The sequence below is a fragment of the Tupaia chinensis genome, unplaced genomic scaffold, assembly GCF_000334495.1.
Source record: "Tupaia chinensis unplaced genomic scaffold, TupChi_1.0 Scaffold143675_1, whole genome shotgun sequence".
Classification (NCBI taxonomy): domain Eukaryota; kingdom Metazoa; phylum Chordata; class Mammalia; order Scandentia; family Tupaiidae; genus Tupaia; species Tupaia belangeri.
In genome coordinates, this window is record NW_006203523.1 from 283857 (window position 1) to 291204 (window position 7348).

Sequence of the window (7348 nt, forward strand, 5' to 3'; positions counted from 1 at the left end):
CTGAGTGAATCAAGTCAGACTATAATAGAGAGACATTGTATGTCTCTACTTAATATATACTGACTGTCCACACTCTAAAGCTGAAACTGAAATATTAAAGGATATATAAAAATAGAAAATAGTCATAGATACTGAATGGAAAGAGGGTGGAAGAAGGAAAGTCTGAGAAAAAAACATTAAAAAGAAAGATAGGCAAGACATTTATAGGACACAGAAATGGATTATTATCTGTTGATGATAATGTGTATAGCAGCCCCAACTGGTCTGATGAGAAATGTATTCATGTTGGAAAATTTACTTTACAATATAAGTGATGTATAGTGATTGAATGTATAAAATAAAATAAAATATATTAAATAAAAAATTATAAAAACCTTACATCCTACACAAAAGAAAATTATCTACTGATGAATGTGCTTGGTATTATATTTGACTGGACTAAAATGCAGTGTTATCTTGGTGGGAAAATTGCTTTTGTATACCGTAAAGATGTACAGTGATTAAATGTAAAAAAAAATGAGAGGAACATTAAAATAAAACAAAAACAAAAAGGCCTATTTCCAAGACAGACCACTGCAAAGGAGAACCATCATTTATTGTTCATTTGGTTGGGTATCTCTTCATCAAAAATTTTGGTTTATCAAAACTTTAAATATTCTTTCAAATATAATTTTTGAAGTAAAAACATTGGCAAAGGAAATATTAGAATAGACAAGTCTACATGAAAATATTATGAATAGTAATAATATCTACCATCACTATTAGTAACTTTTTAAATATATAATTCAATTTTCTTTTCTATGCTTGTTATTGAGATGGGAATGAATATTGGAAAAACATACACAATGTCTACTTTAGACATCAAGCTGGAGAAAGAGAAAATGTAGTTTCTGTAGAGAAAAATGTAATGGCAGAAACTAGGAGGCTATGTAAGCAAAATATGACATGAATTAAGAAGGATAATGCTATAGAAAATATTTGCAGAGATATTACAAAGAAATGGATTTAGGATAGGAGAATTTTCAGTGAGAATTCAATTACTTAAAAAAGTATAAGGAAAGGGATCAGCAGTTGGCATAATGGCTATGTTGCTGGACTCCCATGTAGTTGACTGCAGTTAGAGTCCCGGCCCCAGTGGCTTAAACTCATGTTGGGTGCGTGAACGGAGAAGGGATTGCAGCATGGCCATCCCCCCAGGGGGTGATTTCTCACTTTCTCTCTCTCTCTCTCTCCCTGTCTTTCTGGCAAGTGCACACACCCTATAGCAAAAACCTCTCCATAAAAAAAAATATGAAAAAACAGATAAAGTAGAATGAACATACCTAAACACCAAAATAGTGAACAAATGGAATCTCTTTTTAACAATACAGGGAAGATATCGAAAAGAAAGTTTGCTTCTGGATTAGAAATTGGCTGGACTTTAAGCCAAGGGCTTCAGGACAGTTTTCTAGAGACAGGTTGAGACATGGGGTGAATAGTGGCATGCTGATTGAGACATTGGACTTCCACATGGCTGACCACAGTTTAAGCCCCAGACCTGGCAACTTGCTTTTCCCTTTCTTTCTATCTCTTTCTTGCTCCTCTCCCTCTGTCTCTCTCTGGTGAGTGCATGTATCCTATAGTAAATTAAAATAAAGTAATAATAATGATAAATTAAAATTAGACAAATAATTTTTTAAAGAAAGGGCTACCTGGGTTCCAGGTAGGCAAACTCAAGGTAGGGTATTTGACTTTTAATTTCAGTGCAATTTATAAGATAGAATCTTTGAATCTGTGCTGTTCCTGACTTTCATGAAATGCATAGTACTGTGCTGATGAGGAATGGACTGAGGATTTTCACTGCCTTCTAATTCTTAAGAGAGTCATAGTTTCAGAATGGAGGTTAGACTTGGTGTTGGGCTACAAATTTCAAAGAACTCCTCAAATCAGGGGATGAGGCAGCCTAAGTCCTAGAATTGGAAAAGCAAGTCCTTTCCTGATTAAGGTAAAGATTGATAGGACTATTGCTTGGGATTTTAAAGAACTCACTTGTCAGTGGTAGTAGATGGACTGGACTCAAGGCTTCAGATGTCAAAATAAGGATTGCGATACACTGGGCTCATTAGATCTTAAAGCACTTTGCTGCACAGGGATTGAGAATGAAAAGTGTCCTTGGTTAACAATATTGTACTGAATATCAGGGTCTATTTTTCCAAAGTTGAACCTGAGGTGCCATACCCACCACTAAGTCAAGTTCTTTGTGATATACAGATTGATCATCCCTTATCAAAAATAATCTGAAATGCTCCAAACTGAAACTTTTTGAGCTCTTACATGATGTTGCAAATGGAAAGTTCCACATATGAATTTGTGATAGATCACAGTCAAAATACTGCAATATAAAAATATCATATAAGCTCATTTGCCCTACAGCAAAAACCTCTCCAAAAAAAATTAATTATAGAAGCAACAACTTTAAGATTCAAATCTAAGATCCCTATCCTGTTTCTCTTTTCATGCCATACCTTATGATGGTAACATTTTTGTCCTATTGGTAAGTTCCAACAATATAGTAAGAAGAGAAGCCTTTGGGACCTGTGATCTGAAACATGCAAAGAACAAATTGAGGATGATGCAATACATTGAAAAGGTTGTAAAGTTAAGGTAAGGTTTTTTGTTTCTTGTTGCTTTTTTTTTATTTTAGAGAGAATTTTTGCTATAGGGCATGTGTACCCACTAGAGAGAGAGAGACAAAAAGCAGGAAATCATCCCCCAGGGGAGATGGCCACACAATGTCTTCTTCTCCAGTCTCCTTGAGGGATTTTGGGCACAAGTGAACATGCACCTGGTCTGAGTTTTCTAAGCTGCCAGGTCCAGGACTCCACAGTCAACTATGTGGGAGTTCAACAACATAACCGCTATATTATCTCCTGGTCCCCTTGTTTGTGTGTTTTTAAAATAGGAGACTTTCTAGAATGTTTGTGTGCTAATTTACTCTCTAACAGTAGAGAGTAAATTGGTGATGTGGAGGAGAACACTAGGAGCATTGCTTGAGCCATGCATTGAATACTGAAGAAGGGATTGAATCAAGAGGTCAACTAAAGACTTCAGTGTTTATAGGAGTGAGAGCAGTTCACATATAGGGAAAAGAGGATTATCCAGTCACAGGTACAGAGAGGTGGGAAGGTGGTAAAGCTATTTATTTTCTTCATTCTCTCAGTATCATTAGCTGAAATTGTGGAGACTGGGAGTATAAGTAGTTTAGTGAAGAGAGGATAAGCGGTGAACTTCAATGGCTAAGATGAAGTGAGTAAACAAAGGAATTGTACAAGGTTTCCCCAGGGATAAGTACCTTATTTCTGATGCTGTTTTAGGCACACGAGATGGAGCTATGGCCACGCATGTGCACAGTATATGTTCACTGTCAGGCATTGATTTGGTAGTAAGGTGGAGTCTGGAGGAATCTGATGCTTGTCGCACCTGCCTGGCCTCAGAACAAAGGACACATATTCTGGTCCAATCATAGGCCTTGGTACCCACGGGGAATAAAGGCTACTTTGACTACCTTTCCCTCACGTTGAGGCCCAGGAATGGAGGCCGGGGTGTGATTGTGTTGGAGTACTGAGAAACCTAGTGGACTACTCTTAGTTAAGAGTTAAGGTACTTTTCAACCAAAAGCCAGTCTCTGCCACAGGCACTCCACTGAACTTTGGTCTCTCCCACCTGCTCTGTCTGGCTTCTGATTGCTATGGCGTTATGGCCAGGAGATCTACTCTCTCAGGGTAAATGAGTGGGAGCCTGAGAATGTAGAGGGGTGGATTGAGAGTCAGGGTTTAAATTCTTTCAGGTGAGAATAGCCTCATATATTGGGTTACTGAGAAAATCATCACACATTTTTCTATGAAATATTTAGGTCCTTTGGTGATTAGTGCCTTGCCACTAAACCCAATTCTCCTCCCACCCCATGATGTTACCATTCACAGGAGGCAAGCTACTTAGACTATACAAGGAGCCTTCTTTAAGCCAAATAGCCAAGGCTTTTCATTAGAGTCATTTCCCAGAGAAATTCACTACAATAGGAAGTCTTCACTTGATCATGTTACAAGGTATTGTCATTGTGCTCTCACTAGAAGTGCTTTGTCTGGTAGTACTGGTGGGAAATAAGTGCTAAGAGCATGTCATGTAAACCAGGTAACTTAATAGTGCTGGAAATACCCAATTGAAAGGGAGTCCTCACAGCTATGGATTTGGGGCCACAGTTAAGGTCACAAGCTCTGGCATGGAAACTCAAACATTCATTGTTTTGGGGATAGGAGTTTGTTTATTTCTTTGGCATAGGGCATGTGGACTCACCAGAGAAAGACAGTGAGAGGGAAAGTGAGAAAATATCCCCCAGGGGGAGGAGGCCACTCTATGCAATCCCTTTTCCTCCATTCTCCTACAAGGATTTATTTTTCTTTTTGTTATTCAAAATTTATTTTGTTATTCAAAATTTATACTCAACCGAAGTCAATACCACTGCATGGATTTTTTGTTGTTGCTCACATAAGAGGTATTCGATCAGATAGTTCCATGGATTAAAAGTGACTGAATTAGTAGTTTTAAAGCATAAAGCAAAGATACCACAATTAATTAATTAATTAATTTTTTTATCCTTATTTTTAAAAAAGTCCATTGCTATATACATCATTTGGCCTGTAAAGAGAATTTACGCAATATAAAATACAGCACAGATCAATCCAGTTAAAATATCATACACGCTCTCTTTAAAAGGTAATACGCCATTTCTGTGTCCCACAAATGTCTTACCTTTCTATTTTTAATCCCTGATATCCTTCCCTATATTCTTTCCTTCTCTTGCCTTCCTTCCTTACTGTCTCTAGCGTCCATAACTATTTTCACTGTTTTCATGTCCTCCAATCTTTCAATCCCTATCATAGAGTGCAGACAGTGGTATATATTAAATGGATACATGCAATATCTTTATTTCATAGCCTGGCTTGCTTCACTTAGCAATAAACTTTTCAAATTTGTCCACTTTCTATCAAATGTCAGGGTCTTGTTTTTTATGGCTGAATAGTATTCCATAGAGTATATGTGCCACACTTTTTCAATGCATTCATCTCTTTGTGGACATTTGAGTTGGCTCCATGTCTTAGAAATCATTAATAATGCTGCAATAAACATTGATGTGTAAGTGCTTTTCTGATTGAACTTTCTCCTGTACTTGGAGTAATTTGTAGATCTTTGAGAAACTTCCATATTGTTTTTCACAGTGGCTGGACCAATTTACATTCATACCAACAGTGTAAGAGAGTTCCCCTCTCAAAACAACCTGCTAACATATAATCTTTTTTTTATGTTTTTAATATTTCCCATTCTGACAGGGGTTAGGTGGTATCTTATTGTGGTTTTAATCTACATCTCCCTTATTATGAGGGATGTTGAACATGTCTTCATATGCTTTTTGGCTGTTCATATGTCTTCCCTAGAGAAATTTTTGTTCAGCTCATTTTCCCATCTTTTAAGTGGGTTAATCTTTTTTTTTTTTAGTTCCCTAGGTATTCTGGTTATAAGTTCCTTATTTGAGGCATAGCTTACAAAAATTTTATCCTATTCTAAGAGTTGTTGATTCACAGCAATTACTGTGTCCTTTACTGTGCAGAGACTTCTAAATCTGATGTAATCTCACTTGCTATTTTGGGGATTATTGACTGTGCTTTGTGAGTCTTATTTAAGAAGTCTTTGCCTACACCAATATCTCTCAGAGTTTCTCCAATGTTTTCAACCAGTAGTTTTATAGTTTGAGGTCTTAGGTTCAGATCTTTGATCCATTTTGTGTTGATTTTTGTTAATGGTGAAAGACAAAGATCCAGTTTCACCTTTCTGCAGATGGATAACCAGTTTAAAAAGATTTTTCTTTTCCCACTGAATTGACTGGTATCTTTTGTAAAAAATCAGTTGGCTGTATGTTTGGGGGGTTTATTTCTGGGGTCTCTATTTTATTCCAATGGTCCTCATGTCTGTTTTTGTGTCAATATCATGCTGTTTTGATTATCACAGCTTTATAGTATATTTGGGGGTCAGGAAGTGAGATGCTACCCACCTCGCTCTTCTTGGGCAGATTGCTTTCACAATATGAGGTCTTTTATGATTCCAGACAAATATGCAGATAAAATTGGGTAGAATTGCCATTTTATTATATTATTTCTTCCAACCCAGGTATATGGATGTCTTTTTTCTTTTTTGTGTCATTTTCAATATTTTTGAAAAGATTTTTCATAATTTTCTTTGTAAAGATCTTTGACTTAGGCTTCTCCCTACGTAACTTATACATTTTGTTTCTATGGTAAATGAGATTCCTTTCTTCAATTCTACCTCGGTCAACTTGTTGTTCATATATAGAAATGTCTTATTATTTGGATGTTGATTTTGCATCCTGCCACTTTACTCTGTTCATTTATTATTTTGAGAAGCTTTTTTTTTCATGGAAAACTTTGAGTCTTCTAAGTATACCATCATGTCATCTGCAAATACATATTTTCAACCCTCCTATGCCTACTTGAAAGCCGTTTATATTATTTGTTTTTCTGATTGCCAGGGCTAACACTTCCAGCACCATATTGAAAAGGAGTGGAGAAAATGGGTAGCCTTGTCTAGTACCAGTTTTCAGTGAAAAATCTTCAGCATTTCCCCATTTAGTATAATGTTAGCTATAAGTTTTTCATATGTGGCTTTTATTGTGTTGATAAATGACCTTTCTATGCCAATTTTGCTAAGTCTTAATCACAAAGGGATGTCGTGTTTTGTCGAATGCTTTCTCTGCATTGATTGAAACGATCGTATGTTTTTTATGTTCTTTCTGTTAATATGGTGTATTACATTAATGGTTTTGTATATGTTGAACCACCCTTGCATCCCTGGAATAAAGCCTACCTGGTCATGATGTATAATCTTTTTTATATGTTGTTGGATACAATTTTCTAGTGTCTTGTTGAGAATTTTTGAATCTATATTTATCAGAGATATTGGTCTATAGTCTTTATTTCTTATCATATCTGTTTTGGGAATTAGAGTGATGGGGGAGTTCAGGAAATAAATTTGTGAGGTTTACTTTATTTTGAGTCTTTAGAAATAATTTGAGTGGAATGGAAGTTAACTCTCTTTTAAATGTTTTGTAGAAATCAGAAGTGAAGTCATCAGGACATGGGCTTTTATTTGATGGGGGATATTTATGACTGATTCAATCTCATGGATTGTTATGGCTCTATTCAGGCTTTCTATGTCTTCCTGATTCAATCTTGGTAGATTATTTGTGTTCAGGAATTTGTCCATCTCCTCCATGCTCTCTTGTTTGTTGGCATATAGT